This window comes from Oncorhynchus gorbuscha, linkage group LG10 (assembly GCF_021184085.1).
Source record: "Oncorhynchus gorbuscha isolate QuinsamMale2020 ecotype Even-year linkage group LG10, OgorEven_v1.0, whole genome shotgun sequence".
NCBI lineage: Eukaryota > Metazoa > Chordata > Actinopteri > Salmoniformes > Salmonidae > Oncorhynchus > Oncorhynchus gorbuscha.
Window position 1 is genome coordinate 6,981,322 of NC_060182.1, and position 22,692 is coordinate 7,004,013.

The 22,692-nt window shown below is 42.7% G+C and overlaps 1 pseudogene; it reads right to left on the reverse strand.

The window, feature by feature from the left end:
- On the reverse strand, positions 1-22,692 carry LOC124045482 (annotated as a pseudogene).

The window sequence follows — 22,692 nt, forward strand, 5'->3', positions numbered from 1 at the left end:
TTGCGAGAGCTCCAAAGTTTTCACAATTACAGTCCTTCTTATATAATTTCTAAACTACGCACATACATACACACAAACATGGATTTTCACATGAGTCTAACCACAGTTTATAACCCCTCAGCTGACCGAATTTGCTTTCCCCATTGTGATCTCAACATCCATGGTCGTCCCTGGAGGGATCTTCACTTTGATAGTATCCAATTCTGTTATGGTCTCTCTCTGTTATGGTCTCTGTCGTCTGCAGGCTGGTGGACTGCTCCACTCCCACGGTCAAGCTGAACCCTGATGACATCTCGATCCCCACGTTGACCGACACACTCAAGGTGAATTCTATTTTGTTGCTGACAGACCAGGAGGAAGTCTTGGTCAGGGTCTTGCAGTATGAAATGGACTCTTCTTGAACCAAGGAGGTGTCGTTCTGGTGAGACACGGATTTCACATATTCTGGGGTCACCTAAAATCAACACACAAAGATACAAGTTGTTCAAACAAGACAAAGACAATTTAAGAACTAATCATCAGTGAGGAACTGATAAATCATGTTTTAGAAAGCCATCAATAATAACGTGTGTCCTATCTTGGCCTGCTGCTTATGTGTAAAGGTTTTAAAAAATACAAATAAAAAGGTGCTGTTGCTATTTTACTGACCAAGGCCAATTAAACCAATTAAACATGACTGTCCTAGAAATGAGATCAACACACACACAGACACAAGATAAAAATTGTTCAGACAAGACAAAGACAATTTAAGAACTATTCAATTGATTTTTAGTAAGCCAGCAATAGTAACTAATGTGTCTGTATGTGTGTGTGACTGTCCTAGAAATGAGATCCCTGATGAAGGTCAACCCTCATATTGGATTACATGTTATAAAGTGGACAGCCCCCTTAATGTTAGAGCATCAGCCCTCCCTCTCTCCACCTCTACCTCCTCCCCTCCCTCCCTCCCTCCCTCCCTCCCTCCCTCCCTCCCTCCCTCCCTCCCTCCCTCCCTCCCTCCCTCCCTCCCTCCCTCCCTCCCTCCCTCCCTCCCTCCCTCCCTCTCTTCACCACTACCTCCTCCCTACTCCATGTCGGTCAGCACGGACGACTTGATGGTGTTGATGAAGAGTAAGCCCATGCAGTCAATGTCCGAGCCAGACCTGCCCTCCAGCCCCAGGTAGAATCCAGACCCCACATCTACGGTGTAGTCTTCAGTACTTCAGTGGCCAGCTGATCATTTTTTCAAAGAACTGCCGATTCTTACTCGTCGTGACCTTGATGGTACCCAGACGTGTGCCAGCGCCGTTACCCCACAGAGACAGCTTGGTGATGCGCTCGCCGAGGTTGAACTAAAACTCATTGAAAGTGTTCGCATCTCCAAAGGTCGCAACGTGCCTGTCAACTAGCTCCTCCCACACAGCTTTGACCCGCCAGGCTTCCACCGCCACTCCAATCTTCTTGAGGGTGGCACCGTTGTTCATGCCGTGGAATTCAAATGAACAGCCTCCTCCACCACCGATCGTCTGCAGTGTGGTTGCCATGTGTGTGCGTCACGTAATCTGAAGTACAAATTTGTACGGATCAATTTATGAAGCCTCCAAATCAAAGGAGCTCTGATTCAGACATTCAAAGCCATGGAGTCCCTCTCCTACTCCCAGCACCTCTCCCCTCTTCAACACCATGGAGTCTCTCTCCTACTCCCAGCACCTCTCCCCTCTTCAACACCATGGAGTCCCTCTCCTACTCCCAGCACCTCTCCCCTCTTCAACACCATGGAGTCCCTCTCCTACTCCCAGCACCTCTCCCCTCTTCAACACCATGGAGTCCCTCTCCTACTCCCAGCACCTCTCCCCTCTTCAACACCATGGAGTCCCTCTCCTACTCCCAGCACCTCTCCCCTCTTCAACACCATGGAGTCCCTCTCCTACTCCCAGCACCTCTCCCCTCTTCAACACCATGGAGTCCCTCTCCTACTCCCAGCACCTCTCCCCTCTTCAACACCATGGAGTCCCTCTCCTACTCCCAGCACCTCTCCCCTCTTCAACACCATGGAGTCCCTCTCCTTCTCCCAGCACCTCCCAATCTACCTCCTGCTGTTTCTTCCTGATCAACACCATGGAGTCCCTCTCCTACTCCCAGCACCTCCCCACTCTACCTCCTGCTGTTTCTCCTGATCAACACCATGGAGTCCCTCTCCTACTCCCAGCACCTCCCCACTCTACCTCCTGCTGTTTCTCCTGATCAACACCATGGAGTCCCTCTCCTACTCCCAGCACCTCCCCACTCTACCTCCTGCTGTTTCTCCTGATCAACACCATGGAGTCCCTCTCCTACTCCCAGCACCTCCCACTCTACCTCCTACTGTTTCTCCTGATCAACACCATGGAGTCCCTCTCCTACTCCCAGCACCTCCCCACTCTACCTCCTGCTGTTTCTTCCTGATCAACTTGGTGAATTATGTGTAATGAATCATATTGTTGTGTAAGTGAGCACGTCAATATTCATTAATATGTATATAACAATATATAACACTATTCATTAACATAGGCTGCAGTATTAACAGGTATGCATTAATATATTGTGAAATCAATTCTAAAATTAATTCTGATATTGTTATAATTACAAATTATCATGAATAATGATACAGATGCTACATCAGAATATGAGTTGTTTAAGGTGCTGGAACTAATCTCTCCAAACAAAGTTGCCTCTGAAATATCTGAAAGAATAAAGACTGAATTGTATTAATATAAAACAATATTCATTAACACAGTCTGCAGTATTCACAGGTATGCATTAATATATTATGACACTGTCTAATATAGAACAGGATCTGTCTAACTTTTAAAGTACCTGTCCAGTTAAAACTGACCTGAACACATATTACAAAGGATCAGCAGAGCTAGCTAGAGAAAACTGTGTTTAGTCACTAACCTGAAGACATATTACACAGGATCAGCAGAGCTAGCTAGAGAAACCTGTGTTTAGTTACTCACCTGAACACATGACTCAGGATCAGCAGAGCTAGCTAGAGAAACCTGTGTTTAGTCACTCACCTGAACACATATTACACAGGATCAGCAGAGCTAGGTAGAGAAACATGTGTTTAGTCACTCACCTGAACACATGACTCAGGATCAGCAGAGCTAGCTAGAGAGACCTGTGTTTAGTCACTCACCTGAACACATATTACACAGGATCAGCAGAGCTAGCTAGAGAAACCTGTGTTTAGCCACTCACCTGAACACATGACTCAGGATCAGCAGAGCTAGCTAGAGAAACCTGTGTTTAGTCACTCACCTGAACACATATTACACAGGACAAGCAGAGCTAGCTAGAGAAACCTGTGTTTAGCCACTCACCTGAACACATGACTCAGGATCAGCAGAGCCTTAGTTTCAAAGATGGCTAATTAAAGTAAGCTTCCATGTTAAAACATTAGGTAAGAATGTTTGAAATTGTCCACACTGTCAGCTATCAGTATTTAAAATTGTTCTGAAGACATTACTACATGATATTATTTGGGCAGAGTCTGCAGGCAGAAGCAGAAAGCAAACCAGAGTGTGTTTAGCCACTCACTCCCCTGAACACATGACTCAGGATCATTGCAGGGCATGCCATGTGATTGCGTCCACAGAAAAGAGGTATGGGATTGCATGTGAAAACACTTGGGATTGCAGGCCTTAGTTTCAAAGATGGATATGATTGCATTCTCTGGGAATGGGCAAGGATGACAGAAAAAGTATGGGATTGCTTCCATGTTAAAGATGCATTAGGTAAGAATGAATAATTTTGTGAAATTGTCATTACACACTGTCAGCTATCAGTATTTAAAATTGTTCTGAGAGAAGATCCAGCTTCTATGACTACCGTGATGAACTATATCAACTTCATTATTTGGGATTTATTACCAGTTATGTCTGCAGGCAGAAGTTAAAGCCCCTCTCCACAGAAAGCAAACCGGGTATATGTATGCCAGCAGGGCTAAACTCAAAAGCATAGTTACATTCCTGGGAGTTGTGACTGAGCAGAGATGTAAGGGGAGTTCCTACTGTTGCTTATAGAACGTATGATAGTACCCTACCATCCCCAGGAAAACTGGCGGTGAGTGCTTCCACTTTGCCAGTTACTGGGCCTCGTCCTACCTGTTTCCCTAAGTAAGTCACAGTAGCCTTCCCAAACTCACTTGGCCAAATTGAGGGTTAAAGATGCTTTCTCCAACCTCTGAAACACACTTTAACTTATCTAGGTTGGGGGCAGCATTCGGAATTTTGGATGAAAAGCATGCCCAAATTAAACTTCCTGCTTCTCGGGCCCAGAAGATATGATATGCATATAACTGGTAGATTTGGATAGAAAACACTCTAAAGTTTCCAAAACTGTGTCTGTTAGTATAACAGATAGTGTCTGTGAGTATAACAGAACTGATTCAGGAAGTATTATTTTTTGTTGTTGTAGTTTTCTATTGAATTCCATTACAGTATCCATTGACTTAGGACTCAAATTGCAGTTCCTATGCCTTCCACTAGATGTCAACAGTCGTTAGAAATTGTTTCAGGCTTGTATTCTGAAAAATGAGGAAGAAAGAGCAGTCTGAATGAATGGACGCTAAAGTGTCATCGAGCTTTTTCATGCGGCGACCGAGAGAGTCCCTTTCTTGTTTACCTTTTATATTGATGACGTTATTGTCCTGTTGAAATATTATTGATTATTTAGGTTAAAAAACAACCTGAGGATTTCAATTATATATCCTTTGACATGTTGGTAGCCTTGATCAAGATGAAATTGTATGGAAGAGGGAGAGAAAAATACGAAATATTTATTTCATTTTGAAAAAAGGGCAGGCGAAATGACTTCTGCATGTAAATTAATGATCAATAATACTCCCAATGAAAATACAAAAGTAATCTCTCAGAATGTTGCCCAGTTTTTTATAAAAATCTGTATACATCAGCCCAGTCAACTTCCAATATGGATTCTTTCTTAGACAATGTAGCAAACATTGCTAAGAAGATAGATAATGATTTCAGGGATTTTTGTGATGAGTAATCTGAAATTTAGATAAAATATTGTATTAAAAGCCTTAAGGACAATAGATCCCGTGGACATTATGGATTAACCTCTTGCTCCTACCTGACACGCAGGCGTCCCATCTAGACATCTGGAAATGCAAATGCGCTACGCTAAATGCTAATAGTACTAGTTAAAACTCAAACGTTCATTAATATACACATGCAGGGTATTGAATTAAAGCTACACTTGCTGTGAATACAGGCAACAAGTCAGATTTTTAAAATGCTTTTCGGCAAAAGCATGAGAAGCTATTATCTGATAGCATGTAACACCCCAAAAGACCCGCAGGGGACTTAAACAAAATAATTAGCATAGTCGGCGCTACACAAACCGCACAAATAAAATATAAAACATTCCTAGATGTCCCATAATCACTATTGTTTTTTTTCCTGATTAAATCGGTCCATATATAGCCTAGATATCGATCTATGAAGACTGTGATAAAAAAATAAAAAATAGCGTCTTATAACGTAACGTCATTTTTTTAAATTAAAAAAGTCGACGATAAACTTTCACAAAACACTTCGAAATACTTTTGTAATGCAACTTTAGTTATTAGTAAACGTTAATAAGCGATCAAATTGATCACGAGGCGATGTATATTCTATAGGGGTACGTCTGGAAATAATGTCCGGGTAAATCTCAACCAAAATATCTGGTCCGAGACCTGAAGAAATGGGTTGTCTCTTCTTCGTTTGACCAAGAAACAAAGCCTAGGCAAATTACAAGACTGTGACATCGTGTGGAAGCTGTAGGAATTGCAATCTCGGCTCCAGGTAATTTGCTTTCCCATACATGCAAGTGGCGCATTGATATATTTTCCAATTTTCAGTGATCAGATTTTCCTGCGCTTTTCGATGAAACGCACATTCTGTTATAGTCACAGCCGTGATTTAACCAGTTTTATAAACGTCTGAGTGTTTTCTATCCACACATACTAATCATATGCATATACTATATTCCTGGCACGAGTAGCAGGGCACTGAAATGTTGCGCGATTTTTAACAGAATGTTCGAAAAAGTATAGGGTCGACTTAAGAGGTTAACAAGCAAGTTCTATAAAACATTCAATGATTGATTCCTTTCATTCTTGCTATGTTCCAACAATCAATAGAAAAAGGGGCGTTACGGGCTTCCTTAAACTAAGGTGTAATTACTTTGATTCCCAAACCTAATAAGGATAGTCTTGATATAGACAACTCTAGGCCCATTAGCCTGTTGAATAATGATGGAAAGTTTTGCACATGTATTTGCTAAGAGGTTGAAACAAAACTTAAATCATATAATCTATGCAGAACAATCTGGCTTTATACATGGTCGACACATTAGTAACAACATTAGATTATCTTAGATGTGATTGAAAATAATGACCTCATTCTCCATGATAGTTTTATGTTTGTTGATTTTTATAAGGCTTTTGACACAGTAGAACATGAAATTCTGTTCAAGGAAATACATTTTTAGGGGTTTGGTGACTTTAAAAAAAAGCAGCCCAAACTTTATGCAGTGGTTGAACTAGGTCTGTGAAATTTGCTCACGAGACATCCCAAATATTAGGTGGAAAATGTAGCTGTCATGTTTTGTCATATATTGTCTTGTCATTATGCTTTCCCTTCTGTTCGTTTCCCCCTGCTGGTCTTATTAGGTTCGTTCCCTTTTTCTATCCCTCTCTCTCCCCCTCCCTCTCTCTCCTCTCTCTGTCGTTCCGTTCCTGCTCCCAGCTGTTCCTCATTCTCCTAACTCATTCATTTAGTCTTCCCACACCTGTTCCCGATCCTTTTCCCTGATTAGAGTCCCTATTTCTTCCCTTGTTTTCCGTTCCTGTCCTGTCGGATCCTTGTATCTATTGTTCACCGTGCTGTGTTTGTGTATCGCCCAGTCGTGTCGTGTTTCCCTCAGATGCTGCGTGGTGAGCAGGTGTCTGAGTCTGCTAAGTTCAAGTGCCTTCCCGAGGCAACCTGCAGTTCAAGATCGAGTCTCCAGTCTATCCTCGTCATTACGAGTGGATATTGTGTTTTTTGATTGTATTTTACTTTACTGGATTAAAGACTCTGTTTTCGCCAAGTCGCTTTTGGGTCCTCATTCACCTGCATAACAGAAGGATCCGACCAAGGAATGGACCCAGCGACTATGGATTCTCTCTACTCTACTCTCGAGTTCCAGGGAGCGATGCTCGGCAGACACGAGCAGGAATTGTCTGCCGCTCGGCATGCCGTTGAGACCCTGGCCGCTCAGGTCTCCGACCTCTCAAGACAGTATCAGAGTCTTCGTCTCGTGTCACCAGCTACTTCCGGTTCTTCCGAGCCTCCGGAACCTAGGGTTAATAACCCACCTTGTTATTCTGGGCAGCCCACTGAGTGCCGCTCCTTTCTCACCCAGTGTGATATCGTGTTCTCTCTCCAACCCAACACATACTCAAGAGAGAGAGCTCGGATTGCCTACGTCATATCACTCCTTACTGGTCGGGCTCGGCAGTGGGGCACAGCTATCTGGGAGGCAAGCGCTGAGTGTACTAACAATTATCTGAACTTTAAAGAGGAGATGATAAGGGTTTTTGATCGCTCAGTTTTTGGGAAAGAAGCTTCCTGGTCCCTGTCTTCCCTATGTCAAGGTAATCGATCCATAACGGATTACTCTATAGAGTTTCGCACTCTTGCTGCCTCCAGTAACTGGAACGAGCAGGCGTTGCTCGCTCGTTTTCTGGAGGGACTCCACGCTAAGGTTAAGGATGAGATTCTCTCTCGGGAGGTTCCATCCAGCGTGGATTCTTTGATTGAACTCGCTATTCGCATTGAACGACGGGTAGATCTTCGTCACCGAGCTCATAGAAGAGAGCTCGCGTTAACTGTGTCTCCCCTCTCTCCGACACTACCGTCTTTCCCCACTGACTCAGGTGTTGAGCCCATGCAGCTGGGGGTATTCGCATCTCGACTAAGGAGAGGGAACGGAGAATCACCAACCGCCTCTGTCTCTATTGCGGTTCCGCTGGTCATTTTGTCATTTCATGTCCAGTTAAAGGCCAGAGCTCATCAGTAAGCGGAGGGCGACTGATAAGCGCTACTAGACGGTCCTCTCCGTCAAGTACATGTACTACTTTACCGGTCCATCTACGCTGGACCGGATCGGCAGCTTCCTGCAGTGCATTAATAGACTCTGGGGCAGAGGGCTGTTTTATGGACGAAGCCTGGGCGCGGGAACATGACATTCCTCTCAGACAGTTAGGGAGCCCACGGTCATGTTTGCCTTGGATGGTAGTCCTCTCCCCAGTATATTATATGAAACACTACCTTTAACCCTCACTGTATCTGGTAACCATAGTGAGACCATTTCTTTTTTGATTTTTTGTTCACCTTTTACACCTGTTGTTTTGGGTCATCCCTGGCTAGTGTGTCATAATCCTTCTTTTGATTGGTCTAGTGGTTCTGTCCTTTCCTGGAGCGTTTCTTGTCATGTGAAGTGTTTAATGTCTGCTATTTCTCCTGTTTGTTCTGTCCCCTCTTCTCAGGAGGAACCTGGTGATTTGACAGGAGTGCCGGAGGAATATCATGGTCTGCGCACGGTCTTCAGTCGGTCCAGAACCAACTCCCTTCCTCCTCACCGGTCGTATGATTGTTGTTCTGATCTCTTTAAGAAGCGTTTTGCTTCCGCTCCTATCCTTGTTGCACCTGACGTCACTAAACAGTTTATTGTTGAGGTTGACGCGTCGGGGGTGGGCGTGGGAGCCATTCTGTCCCAGCGCTCCGATACTGACGATGGGGTCCACCCTTGTGCGTATTTTTCTGCTTCTGCTCCTGGTCTTGCTGGGTCTCAGTCTGTTCCCTGCCATCGCATCTCTCCTGTTCTTGTTCCTGCCCTTGCTGTGTCTCAGTCTGTCCCTAGTTGTTACTCTCCTGGCCTGTTTGGTCCTGTTTGCTCTAAAGTTTTCAGTTCTCTACCCGTGTCTCATTTTTTTTTTAGAGTAGTACCCTAGTTTCCCTTTTTATCGTTTTTTTCGTTACGGTCCTGAGGAGAGGAGTTGGGTTCTTTCTCGGGACGTGCTGGACCGTTTGATCTATGATTTCCTCCGTTGCCGCCAGTGTTCCTCCTCGAGAGCGCCAGGAGGCGCTCGGTGAGTGGGGGGGGTACTGTCATGTTTTGTCATATATTGTCTTGTCATTATGCTTTCCCTTCTGTTCGTTTCCCCCTGCTGGTCTTATTAGGTTCGTTCCCTTTTTCTATCCCTCTCTCTCCCCCTCCCTCTCTCTCCTCTCTCTGTCGTTCCGTTCCTGCTCCCAGCTGTTCCTCATTCTCCTAACTCATTCATTTAGTCTTCCCACACCTGTTCCCGATCCTTTTCCCTGATTAGAGTCCCTATTTCTTCCCTTGTTTTCCGTTCCTGTCCTGTCGGATCCTTGTATCTATTGTTCACCGTGCTGTGTTTGTGTATCGCCCAGTCGTGTCGTGTTTCCCTCAGATGCTGCGTGGTGAGCAGGTGTCTGAGTCTGCTAAGTTCAAGTGCCTTCCCGAGGCAACCTGCAGTTCAAGATCGAGTCTCCAGTCTATCCTCGTCATTACGAGTGGATATTGTGTTTTTTGATTGTATTTTACTTTACTGGATTAAAGACTCTGTTTTCGCCAAGTCGCTTTTGGGTCCTCATTCACCTGCATAACAGTAGCTCTTCCTACATGTACATATTACCTCAATTACCTTGACTAACCGGTGTCCCCGCTCATTGACTGTACCAGTACCCCCCTGTATATAATCTTGCTATTGTTATTCTACTACTGCTACTACCTTTCTAGCGCAGGCGTTCAGCTAGCGGAACCCCTCGACAACATTCCGCTGAAGAGGCAGCACGGGAAATTCAAACATATTTTTTTGAAATATGTGACTTTCACACATTAACAAGTCCAATACAGAAAATGAAAGATAAACATCTTGTTAATCTACCCACCGTGTCCGATTTCAAAAAGGCTTTACAGCGAAAGCACAACATATAATTTTGTTAGTTCAGAGTTAGTTCAGAGCCAAGTATAAAAAAACAGCTATTTTCCAGCCAAAGATAGGAGTCACAAAAAGCAGAATTATACATAAAATGAATCACTAACCTTTGATGATCTTCATCAGATGACACTCATAGGACATCATGTTACACAATACATGTATGTTTTGTTCGATAATGTGCATATTTATATCCAAAAATCTCAGTTTACATTGGCGCGTTATGTGCAGTAATGTTTTGATTCCAAAACATCCGATGATCTTGCAGATAGCAACAGAAATCCCAGAAATACTCATAATAAACATCGATAAAAGATACAAATGTTATTCACAGAATTAAAGAGACTTTTCCATAATGCTACCTCTGTGTCAGATTTTTTTTTAAAACTCATGGCTTGTTTTTGCTCTGACATGCTCTCACGGCCATTAAAAGAAGAGGACCAAGCTGCAGCGTGGTAAGCGTACATTGTCTATTATTTTAAAAAATGACGCCGAACAAAACAATGAACACTACAAAAACAAACCGTGAAGCTAAAGGCTATGTGCCCTAAACAAAGTCAACTTCCCACAAAAACAGGTGGGAAAAGGCAGCCTAAGTATGGTTCTCAATCAGAGACAACGATAGACAGATGTCCCTGATTGAGAACCCTACCCGGCCAAAACATAGACATGCAGAACATAGAATACCCACCCCAACTCATGCCCTGACCAAACCAAACTAGAGACATAAAAAGGATCTCTAAGGTCAGTGTGTGACAAATGCACTGTCAACTGTGGGACCTTATATAGACAGGTGTGTGCCTTTCCACATCATGTCAATTCAATTGAATTTCCCACACGTGGTCTGCAGTTGTGAGGCTGGTTGGACATCGTGGAAAATTCTCTAAATTCTCTAAAATGACCCATACATGAACATTACATTCCCTGGCTACAGCTCTCGTGGACATTTCCGGCATTAAGCATGCCAATTGCACTCTCCCTCAACTTGAGACATTTATGGCATTGTGTTCCTGTGACAAAACTGCACATTTTAGAGTGACATTTTATTGTCCCCAGCACAAGCTTCACCGTGTAATGTTGTTTAATCAGATTATTGATATGTGGCTGAAGAATCAGAATTAGCTCGGTAACATAGATAATTAAGATGTCTTATCTACATATCATGCTTAAATTATTGAACTCCTGTTATTAGAATGTATCCCTTTGGACTCTGGTGTTGGCAGTTGCACTTCCTCCCTCATTTGGGCCTCAGTCACCTGGGGCCCAGAGAGGAGAGAAGTCAGGCTTGTCTAGCACATGTCCCTGTTGCTATGCAGAATACCAGAAAGAGAAGAGGACAGGAGGGAACATTGTCTTCATATGTTAATACTTGTCTTTACCTATTACAAAACAAATTATATCTGGCTTGGGGATACTCCTATCTCATTTATCAAGTCTCACCTTGTGACCCATTCCACACATCTGTTGTTTGTCCTGTAGACTAAGGGGGGTGTGTATCTTTGCCGTACAAAATATGTTGGTACTCTTTGTGTCTGGGCTCTCAACCCAACAGTCAAGAGTGTTGTGTTGACGAGCCTCGTTGTTGCAGAGCTTTCACTCTGTTCACTCTGTGTGCATGTCGTGAGCTTGCTCCTTTAGTAATAAGTGAATAAACACATTTTTTATGAATTTATTTTCAAATTTTGGTGGAAAATAATTATTTGGTCAATAACAAAAGTTTATCTGAATACTTTTTAATATACTCTTTGTTGGCAATGACAGAGGTCAAACGTTTTCTCTCTTCTTCAAATGGTTTTAACCTTTGTTTAACTAGGCAAGTTGTCAGCTGAGAACACATTCTTATTTAGAATGACAGCCTAGGGACTGACGGGCAGAATGACAGATTTTTACCTTGTCAGCTCGGGGATTCAATCTAGCAACCTTTCGGTTACTGGCCCAACGCTTTAACCACAAGGCTACCTGCCGCCAGATAGTTACTAGAATATGCTCTTAAATTCAAACTGATATGCAGCTGAGATGGTGCACAATTTACAGTCCAATATTTAAACTTATTTGGGGGAAGGGGGTATTGGGGCAAGTGTTTAAATTGTGCAGAATTTAGCAATCATAATATTATGTTAGCAGCAGTTGTGATGTTCATGAGAGTGTGTGTGTGTGTGTGTGTGTGTGTGTGTGTGTGTGTGTGTGTGTGTGTGTGTGTGTGTGTGTGTGTGTGTGTGTGTGTGTGTGTGTGTGTGTGTGTGTGTGTGTGTGCTGACAAACACATTGGCAGATTCTGATATTAAATAATATATTTGTCATGATAAACAATTTGATTAGAAAGAGAACTCAACGTAATGATAATTAAAATATTTGTGAAAAATATTTGTGAATATTTGTGAATTGCATAAATATTATATCAAATGGAAGTTTGATATGGTAAAGTTTTTATGGTACATTTGGGTCTAATCATATATTAAAACATTTCGCAAAGAATGTGGTTCAACAAGTACTCATTCAAGGGTTTTTCTTTATTTAGACTATTTTCTACATTGTAGAATAATAGTGAAGACACCAACACTATGAAGTAACACATATGGAATCATATGGTTGAGGTGGACTGTTCTTCTTGGTGAAATAGCCCTTACACAGCCTGGAGGTGTGTTGGGTCATTGTCTTGTTGAAAAACAAATGATAGTCCCACTAAGCTCAAACCAGAAGGGATGGTGTATTGCTGCCGAATGTGGTGGTAGCCATGCTGGTTAATTGTGCCATGAATTCTAAATAAATCACAGACAGTGTCACCCGCAAAGCACCCCCCTCCTCCTCCATGCTTCACGGTGGGAAATACACATGCAGAGCTCATCCGTTTGTCCACAATGCGGCGGTTGGATGCAGCGGTTTGGATCCAAAAACTCAAATTTGGACTCCAGCCCAAGTGACACATTTCCACCAGTCTAATGTCCATTGCTCAGATTTCTTGGCCCAAGCAAGTCTCTTTCTTCTTATTGGTCTCTTTTAGTAGGGGTTTATTTCGACCCTGAAGGCCTGATTCACATAGTCTCCTATGAAAAGTTGATGTTGAGATATGTCTTTTACTTGAACTATGTGAAGCTTTTATTTGGGCTGCAATTTCTGAGGCTGGTAACTCTAATAAACTTAGACATGCAGCAAAGGTAACTATGGGTCTTCCATTCCTGTGGCGGTCCTAATGAGAGCTAGTATCATCATAGCGCTTGATGGTTTATGCAACTGCACTTGAAGAAACTTTCAAAGTTCTTGAAATTTTCCAGATTGACAGACCTTCATGTCTTAAAGTAATGATGCACTTTGGTTTCTCTTCTCTTATTTTAGCTGTTCTTTCCATAAAATGGACTTGGTCTTTTACCAAATAGGGCTGTCATCCGTATACCACCTCTACGTTGTCACAACACAACTGATTGGCTCAAACACATTAAGAAGGAAATCAATTCCACAAATTAACTTTTAAGAAGGCACACCTGTTAATTGAAATGCATTCCAGGTGACTACCTCATGGAGCTGGTTGAGAGATTTCCAAGAGTGTGCAAAGCTGTCATCAAGGCAAAGGGTGGCTATTTGAAGAATCTAAAATCTATTTTGCTTTGTTTAGCACCTTTTGGGTTACTACATGAGTCCATATGTGTTAGTTCAGAGTTTTGACGTCTTCACTATTATTCTGCAATGTAGAAAATAGTCAAAATAAAGAAAAACCCTTGAATGAGTAGGTTTTCTAAAACTTTTGACCGGTAGTGTATGTGGTAACATGTCATGGAACACAAGGCACCGTATTGTAAGAATGACCCACCTGTTGAGACAGAAAGAAAGAGCTGAGTCAACTGGGTTGAATTAGAATCACTCAAAGAGGGTCATAGTAACAGAAAAGGCACACAAAGAATTAGTTAATTCTATCACTGTACTTATTATCTCTCCTTTGTGGATACCCTCGCTGAAGTGTAAGTCACACCAGTGTAGACGCCATTGGATGGGAAGACCAGCTGACTGCCATTCATGCAGGTAACTTTCACTTTGCTCTCGTAGTCGAGGTCGATATTTGCTCTCCCCACTGTGATCTCAACAAACGAAACCTAATTACAGCCTATCTGGTGAAACTACACAGAGACAGGAACAATCACCCACAAAATACACAGTGAAACCCAGGCTACCTAAATACGGTTCCCTATCAGAGACAACAAGAATCACCTGACTCTGATTGAGAACCGCCTCAGGCAGCCAAGCCTAAACTAGACTCACCCCTAATCAACACCAATCCCAATTCCTACAAAAAACCCAATAAGACAACACAATAAACCCATGTCACACCCTGGCCTGAACAAATAATTAAGGAAAACACAAAATACTATGACCAAGGCGTGACAATAACCTGCCCTGTGATGATGAGTATGAATGGAATAGATGCTACATCAGAATATGATAACCTGCCCTATGATGATGAGTATGAATGTAATAGATGCTACATCAGAATATGATAACCTGCCCTATGATGATGAGTATCCCTGATGATGAGTTTCCCTCCCCCCCCCTTTAAGATTTAGATGCACTATCGTAAAGTGACTGTTCCACTGGATGTCATAAGGTGAATGCACCAATTTGTAAGTCGCTCTGGATAAGAGCGTCTGCTAAATGACTTAAATGTAAATGTAAATGAGTATGAATGTAATGTAATAGATACCACGTCGGAATATGAGGTGTTTTTGGTGCTGAAACTCACCTCTCCAAACAAAGTTTCTTCTTTTAAATGTCTGAAAGATTAAAGATTTAATTGAATTAACATTTAACAATATTCTGTAAGACAGGCTGCACTGTTCACAGGTATGCAATAATATATTATAATATAACTTACAAACAAACTTCCGAACGAACGGACAGACTGATCTGTAGTCCCCTCCCCAATTTAATCTTAGGGGACAACAAACCCATATCATATTTGTTTAACTAGATTAAGCAACTGTTTCAGAATATAGTAAGCATTTGTTCCCTGAAAGTTTTGTTCAGCGGAATATGTGTCTCTGGAGTGGAGAAGCACTCTTTCATATAGCAGCCAAACTCCTCCCACGCCCATAAAATGATTTACATCAGAATTTCCACAGAACCATTCACCCTGAATAAACATTGTATTGTGCTTATCTTGACAGATGTGTTTGGTGGAAACTCAACACCAGGGACACCTGAAGTCCATATTAAATGATTAATTCTATATTGTCACTTAACTGGAGAAGTTAGAACAAACACTTACAAAGTACATTTGGTTATGTTATTGCCTGAATTTAAAATAAATAAAATTGAGATGTTTGTTACTGATCTACACACAATACCCCATCATATCAAAGTGGAATTTTGTTTGTAGAACATTTCAGAATTGAACAGAAAATTAAAAGCAAAAATGTGCTGAACGAAATACCATAATAAACTGCATTGACTCATTCTGTGTTAAACAATGCTGGTTAACATGATTTTTGAATTACTACCCCATCTCTGTATCCCACACATACAATTATCTGTTGAGTAGTGAATTTCAAGCACAGAATCAACCATAAAGACCAGGGACATTTTCCAATGCCTCTCAAAGAATGGCATTGATTGGTAGATGTGTAAAAATACAAAAAAGCAGAAGCTGAATATCCTTTTGAGCATAGTGAAGTTATTAATTAAGCGTTGGATGATGTATCAATAATACAAAGTAACAGGTGACCTTCCTAACTTACTTTCTGGAGAGGAAGGAAACTGCTCAGGGATTTCACCATGAGGCCAATCATGACTTTAAAATAGTTACAGAGTTTATAGTTGTGATATGTGAAAACTGAGGATGGATCAACAGCATTGTATTTGCTCCACAATACCAAAATAAATGAAAGAGTGAAAAGAAGGAAGTCTGTACAGAAAACAAAGATTCCAAAACACGCATCATGTTTGCAACAAGAAACTAAAGTGATGCTGCAACAATTGTGGCAATGAAGTGAACTTTTTGTCCTGAATACAAAGTCTTATGTTTGGGTCAAATCCAACACAACACATCACTGAGTATCCCTCTACGTATTTTCAATTACGGTGGTTGCTGCGTCATGTTATGTGTATGCTTGTCATGGGCAAGGACTAGGGAGTTTTTTTAGGATAAAAATAAACGGAATACAGCTGTAAGCACAGGCAAAATCCTAGAGGAAAACCTTTGTATGAGAAGTGTAGACAGCCGAAAACTGTGGGTAGGTAACTAAACTTCTCCATCGCTCTCTCTCTCTTCCCTCCATGTCGGTGGTAAGCTAGCTAATATTGACAGAGATGAGACATTACATGAAACAGATGGCTCTGAAAATAAGATCTAGCCTGTCATCACCAGCCCCAACCATTTGCATTTACAACCATCCAATCTGTTGTAATTCTTCCTATGCCACGTTATGTTAAATTACCCAGTGACCCTCTACTCTGACTGTAGCCTCAGCTTGACGAGTTTGAACATGCACTGAGGAACTAACTAGGAGTTATTTTGCCGACGCCCCAGTCTCCCATTTTTGCTGATTCTGTCTCTCTCTCTCTCTCTCTCTCTCTCTCTCTCTCTCTCTCTCTCTCTCTCTCTCTCTCTCTCTCTCTCTCTCTCTCTCTCTCTCTCTCCCTCTCTCTGCACTCTCCCTCTCTCTCTTCCTCTCACTCTCTCTCTCCTACCACTATCTATCTATCTATCTATCTATCTATCTATCTATCTATCTATCTATCTATCTATCTATCTATCTATCTATCTATCGCTCTCTCTCTCTCTCTCTGAAGGAAATATGTGTCTCTTATATGGTCATACATTTGGCAGGAGGTTAGGAATTGCAGCGTGTGGGCAGCGTTTCCAATAGCCTGTCTTCTCTTGAGAGCCAGGTCTGTCTATGGCGGCCTTTCTCAATAGCAAGGCTATGCTCACTGAGTCTGTAGATAGTCAAAGCTTTCCTTAAGTTTGGGTCAGCCACAGTGGTGAGGTATTCTGCCACTGTGTACTCTCTGTTTAGGGCCCAATAGCATTCTAGTTTGCTCAGTTTTTTTGTTAATTCTTTCCAATGTGTCAAGTAATTATCTTTTTGTTATCTTTTTGTTTTCTAATGATTTGGTTGGGTCTAATTGTGTTGCTGTCCTGGGGCTCTGTGGGGTGTGTTTGTGTTTGTGAACAGAGCCCCAGGACCAGCTCAGTCACAGTGGTCAGGTATTCTGCCACTGTGTTCTCTCTGTTTAGGGTCAGTCACAGTGGTCAGGTATTCTGCCACTGTGTTCTCTCTGTTTAGGGTCAGTCACAGTGGTCAGGTATTCTGCCACTGTGTTCTCTCTGTTTAGGGTCAGTCACAGTGATCAGGTATTCTGCCACTGTGTTCTCTCTGTTTAGGGTCAGTCACAGTGGTCAGGTATTCTGCCACTGTGTTCTCTCTGTTTTGGGTCAGTCACAGTGGTCAGGTATTCTGCCACAGTGTAATCTCTGTTTAGGGTCAGTCACAGTGGTCAGGTATTCTGCCGCTGTGTACTCTCTGTTTAGGGCCAAATAGCATTCTAGTTTGCTCTGTTCTTTTGTTAATTCTTTCTAATGTGTCAAGTAATTATCTTTTTGTTTTCTCATGATTAAATTGGTTCTAATTGTGTTGCTGTCCTGGGTCTCTGTAGGGTCTGTTTGTGTTTGTTGACAGAGGCCCAGGACCAGCTTGCTTAGGGGACTCTTCTCCAGGTTCATCTCTCTGTAGGTGATGGCTTTGTTATGGAAGGTTTGGGAAACGCTTCTTTTAGGTGGTTGTAGAACTTTACAGCTCTTATCTGGATTTTGATAATTAGCGGCTATCGGCCTAATTCTGCTCTGCTTGCATTATTTGATGTTTTACGTTGTACACAGAGGATATTTTTGCAGAATTGTGAATACAGAGTCTCATTTTGGTGTTTGTCCCATTTTGTGAAATCTTGGATAATGAGCGGACCCCAGACCTCACAATGTCATGAATCCCGCTTCCTGAGTCTGTGTTTGCCTGTGTTTCTGTCCTGGAGTGTGTTTCCGGTGTCCTGGAACGCACCCTGTCTGGTTGCCGGGCGAATTAGCTTGTTGGGAGATCATGTTCACCTGCACCTGTATCCCATCAGTAATCTGCACACCTGTCCTGATCATCACCTCTCCCCTTGAAAAGCTCTGACCTGACATCCATTCCCTGCCGGATCGTTACACACAATCTTAAAGGGCAATGTGTTCTATAACTGATTCAAGTGTTTTTTTTGCCAGATCCTAATTAGTATGTCAATTTTTACATTCCTTTTGATTTCATAGAATTCCCTTCTTGCCTTGTCTCTCAGATCGTTCCCTTTTTTTTTTTTTTTTTTTTTTTTAAAACCTTTATTTAACCAGGCAAGTCAGTTAAGAACATATTCTTATTTTCAATGACAGCCTGGGAACAGTGGGTTAACTGCCTGTTCAGGGGCAGAGCGACAGATTTGTACCTTGTCAGCTTGGGGGTTTGAACTCTGGGGTTACTAGTCCAACGCTCTAACCACTAGGCTACGCTGCCGCCCCTTTGTGGAAGTTACCTTTGGTGCTGTTTAGGCCAAGGTATGTATACTTTTTTATGTGTTTTAGAGCAATGGTGTCTAGAAGGAATGTGTATTTGTGTTCCTGGCGCTTGAACCTTTTTTGGAATACCATTATTTTTATCTTACTGAGATTTACTGTCAGGACTCGGGTTTTTGGCAGAATATCTAGGTGCTGCTGTAGGTCCTCCTTGGTTGGTGACAGAATCACCAGATCATCAGCAAACAGACATTTGACTTTAGATTCTATTAGGGTGAGGCCGGGTGCTGCAGACTTTTCTAGTGCCCTAGCCAATTCGTTGATATATATGTTGAAGAGGGTGGAGCTTAAGCTGCATCCCTGTCTCATCAAACGGCCCTGTGGGAAGAAATGTGTTTTTTGCCTATTTTAACCATGCACTTGTTGTTTGTGTACATGGATTTTATCATGTTGTATGTTCTTCCCCCAAAACCACTTTCCATCAGTTTGTATAGCAGACCCTCATGCCAAATTGGGTCGAAGGCTTTTTTGAAATCAACAATGCATGCGACAGCTTTGCCTTTGCCTTTGTCTGTTTGTTTGTCAATTAGGGTGTGCAGGGTGAATGTGGTCTGCCATATGATGATTTGGTAAAAAGCCAATTTGACATTTACTCAGTACATTGTTTTCCCTGTTAATGATAATGCAGAGTATTTTACCAAGGTTGCTGTTGATGCATATCCCACGGTAGTTATTGAAGTCACATTTGTCTCCACTTTTGTGGATTGGAGTGATCAGTCCTTGGTTCCTAATATTGGGGAAGATGCCAGAGCTAAGGATGAAGTTAAAGAGTTTTAGTACAGCCAATTGGAATTTGTTGTCTGTATTTTATAATTTCATTGAGGATACCATCAAGACCACAGGCCTTTTTGGGTTGAAGGATTTTTATTTTATCCGGTAGTTCATTTAAGGTAATTGGAGAATCCAGTGGGTTCTGTTAGTCTTTAATAGTTGATTCTAAGATGTGTATTTGATCATATATGATTTTGCTTTTTTTTTTGTTATAGACTCAAAAAGATTGAAGTGGTTTAACCATTCATCTCAATTCTGGATAGATAATTCTTAATGTTTGTTTAGTGTTTTCCAATTTTCCCAGGAGTGGTTTGAGTGTATAGTTTCTTCAATTACGTTGAGCTGATTTCTGACATGCTGTGCCTTTTTCCGTAGTGTGTTTCTGTATTGTTTTAGTGATTCACCATAGTGAAGGCTTAGACTCTTAGACTTAGTCCTTTCTGGGTCTCTATGTTATTGGTTGGACAGGTTTCTCAATTTATTTCTTATTTTTTTGCATTCTTCATCAAACCATTTGTCATTGTTGTTCATTTTCTTGGGTTTTCTATTTGAGCTTTTTTATATTTGATAAGGAAGCTGAGAGGCCAAATATAATGTTCAGGTTTTCTACTGCCAGGTTTACACTCTCACTATTAGTGAAACATTTTGTCCAGGAAATGTTCTAGAAAGGTTTGAATTTGTTGTTGCCCAATTGTTTGTTGGCATTTATAGCATTTCTTAATATTACTCAGTTTCTTAGGCTTTGATGCCTAATGATTGAGTATTGCTCTGTTCAAGTAGAGTGTGATTTTGCTGTGGTCTGATAGGGGTGTCGGAGACTCTGGGTTGAGGTCACTGAGAAATTAGTCTACAGTACTACTGCCAATAGATGAGATATAGGTGTACCTACCATAAGGAGTCCCACGAAGCCTAGCATTGAATATGTACATACCCAGCGTGCGACAGAGCTGTAGGATTGTGACCTGTTTTTGTTGGTTATGTTGTCATAGTTGTGTCTAGGGGGAATATGGGGGAGCGAATGCTGTCACCTCCAGGCAGGTGTTTGTCCCCCTGTGTGCTGAAGGTGTCAGGTTCTTGTCCGGTTCTGGCATTTATGTCGCCACAGACTAGTACATGTCCCTGGGCCTGGAAATGATTGATCTCCCCCTCCAGGATGGAGAAGCTGTCTTCATTAAAGTATGGGGATTCTAGTGGAGGGATATAGATGGCAAACAGGAGGAAATGTGTCTCTGTTAAGATAATTTCCTTTTGAATTTCTAGGCAAATGTAAAATGTTCCTGTTTTGATTAATTTATTGGAGTGAGTTAGGTCTGCTCCACACCAAAAAAAAAAAACCTTGAGCCAATTCCCTATTTCACACCTGATAGTTTGCTGGATGGGACTACCAGCTCTCTGTAATCTAGAAGGCAACTAGGGGGTCCATCTCCACTATAGCAGGTTTCTTGTAGGATGACAATGTCTGTATTTCTGATTTCTTTGAAGTACAGGTTCCTGCCAAAGGCAGATGACTTCCGGCCTTGGAGATTCCAGGATGAGATAGATAGGGCTTTGTGTTCCACAAAATGTCCAATGTTGTTGGTCATGTGTTTTGTCCTCAGGCCAGTAAGTGTGAGCAGAGCCTGCTGAGCATCTGGTACAGGCCATTGGCTTGGGCGAGTGTGAGAGTGGGGGTTGTGCCTGTTTTCCTACTCATGGCCTGGGCGTATGTGTGACTTCCATGTTGAGGCCCTCTTTGAGGGGGTGGGGTCCATGGGGCGGGCATGAGTGGCATAGGTCTGATCTGAGGGGGCCTAAATGGGGTGTGGGCATGATTGACTTGGGGGTGTGTTGATTGATTGGGGTGGGGTGTGTATGTGGCTGGTTGTGTGGTGGTCTGGATGTAGGTCCTCTCGGCTTGGGTCCTCTATGTGTAGGTCCAGGGGTGGATCCCGCAGGTCTGGGAGAGTGTCTCGCTGGTCTGGGCAGGCTGTCAATTAATCTGTTGCTCCTGTGTGAAGTGTTGGGGCTGCGTTTGAGAGCCATGTTCTTTAGAGTCCTTGCGAAGGTGGGCACTGCTGCCTGTTCAAGTCCAGGGTGGAGTGGTGGGTCAGGAGATGCAGTCACGGGGAAATACTTGCGGTTACCCCCTGTCTTGTCCTGGTAGCAGGATGGAGATAACCACTTGTGCATTGGGGAATGAAGAAGAAGCATTTTCAATCACTCCCTTCAGTGCTGTGGCCACCCTTTCCTGCTGTGCTCTCAGGTCGTTTGTGACTGTGTATTATTATGTGGCTAGGTGATCCTAGTTGGTCCTCAAACAGAAGGTCTTGGGCACGCTGGGTATTTGGACACCAGAGTTTAGATACACTATGTTTGGGAATTTATTTTTTTACTTGTATATATTTCCCATTTGAGTCTATAAGGAGTCCAATCTGTGTCTTGTGTATGTCCTCAGTGGGTGTGGGGGGGGGGGGTCAGGAGGGCTAGCAGGGTGGCTGGCATGGGGGGTGCTCAGAGGGGATGAGATCACCTGGGCTTGGGGTTCTTCATTTGTTTGTTTTGCTGTGATGTCGACGCTATAGTCAGGGTCTGGTGTGGACTGTTCTGCTGGCTTCTCTGCGAGGGTGGATACCTCCAGTGAGTTGATCTGTCACACAACATCCCCCTAACCCTCTCCTCCAGCAGTCTGGTCCTCTCCTCTAGTGCTCTGTTCTTCTCCTGCTCTTGCTTTTTATATTGTTGAAGTTGTCTTCTCACAGTCCAGCGTACAGATATGTCTCTCTCTACCTCCAGCTCTCTGGGTCTGGTTAATGTTGGAGCATCGGTAGAGTTTTCCTGAGTTGTCTACACACATCTATAAAATAGCTCACATGGGGTTTGAAGAGGGGCAGGTTGGGATACTCCATGTTGGTCAGCACGGACGACTTGATGGGGTTGATGAAGAGGAAACCCATACGACCAAGCAAGACCTGCCCTCCAGCCCCAGGCAGATTCCAGACCCCACTTCTATGGTGTACTCAGTAATCAATGGCCAGCTGGTCATTTTTTCAAAGAACTGCCTGTTTTCACTCGTCGTGAACTTGATGAAATATCCCACAGAGACAGCTTGGTGATGCGCTCGCCGAGGTTGAACTCAAACTCATTGAAAGTGTTCGCATTTCCAAAAGTCGCTACTTTCCCGTTGGTCAGCTCGCACAGCTTTGACCAGTGAGCCTTCCACTGCGACTCCAATCTTCTTGAGGGTGGCACCGTTGTCCATGCCGTGGAATTCAAATGAACTGCCTCCTTGACCACCGATCAAATCCAGTGTGGTTGCCAT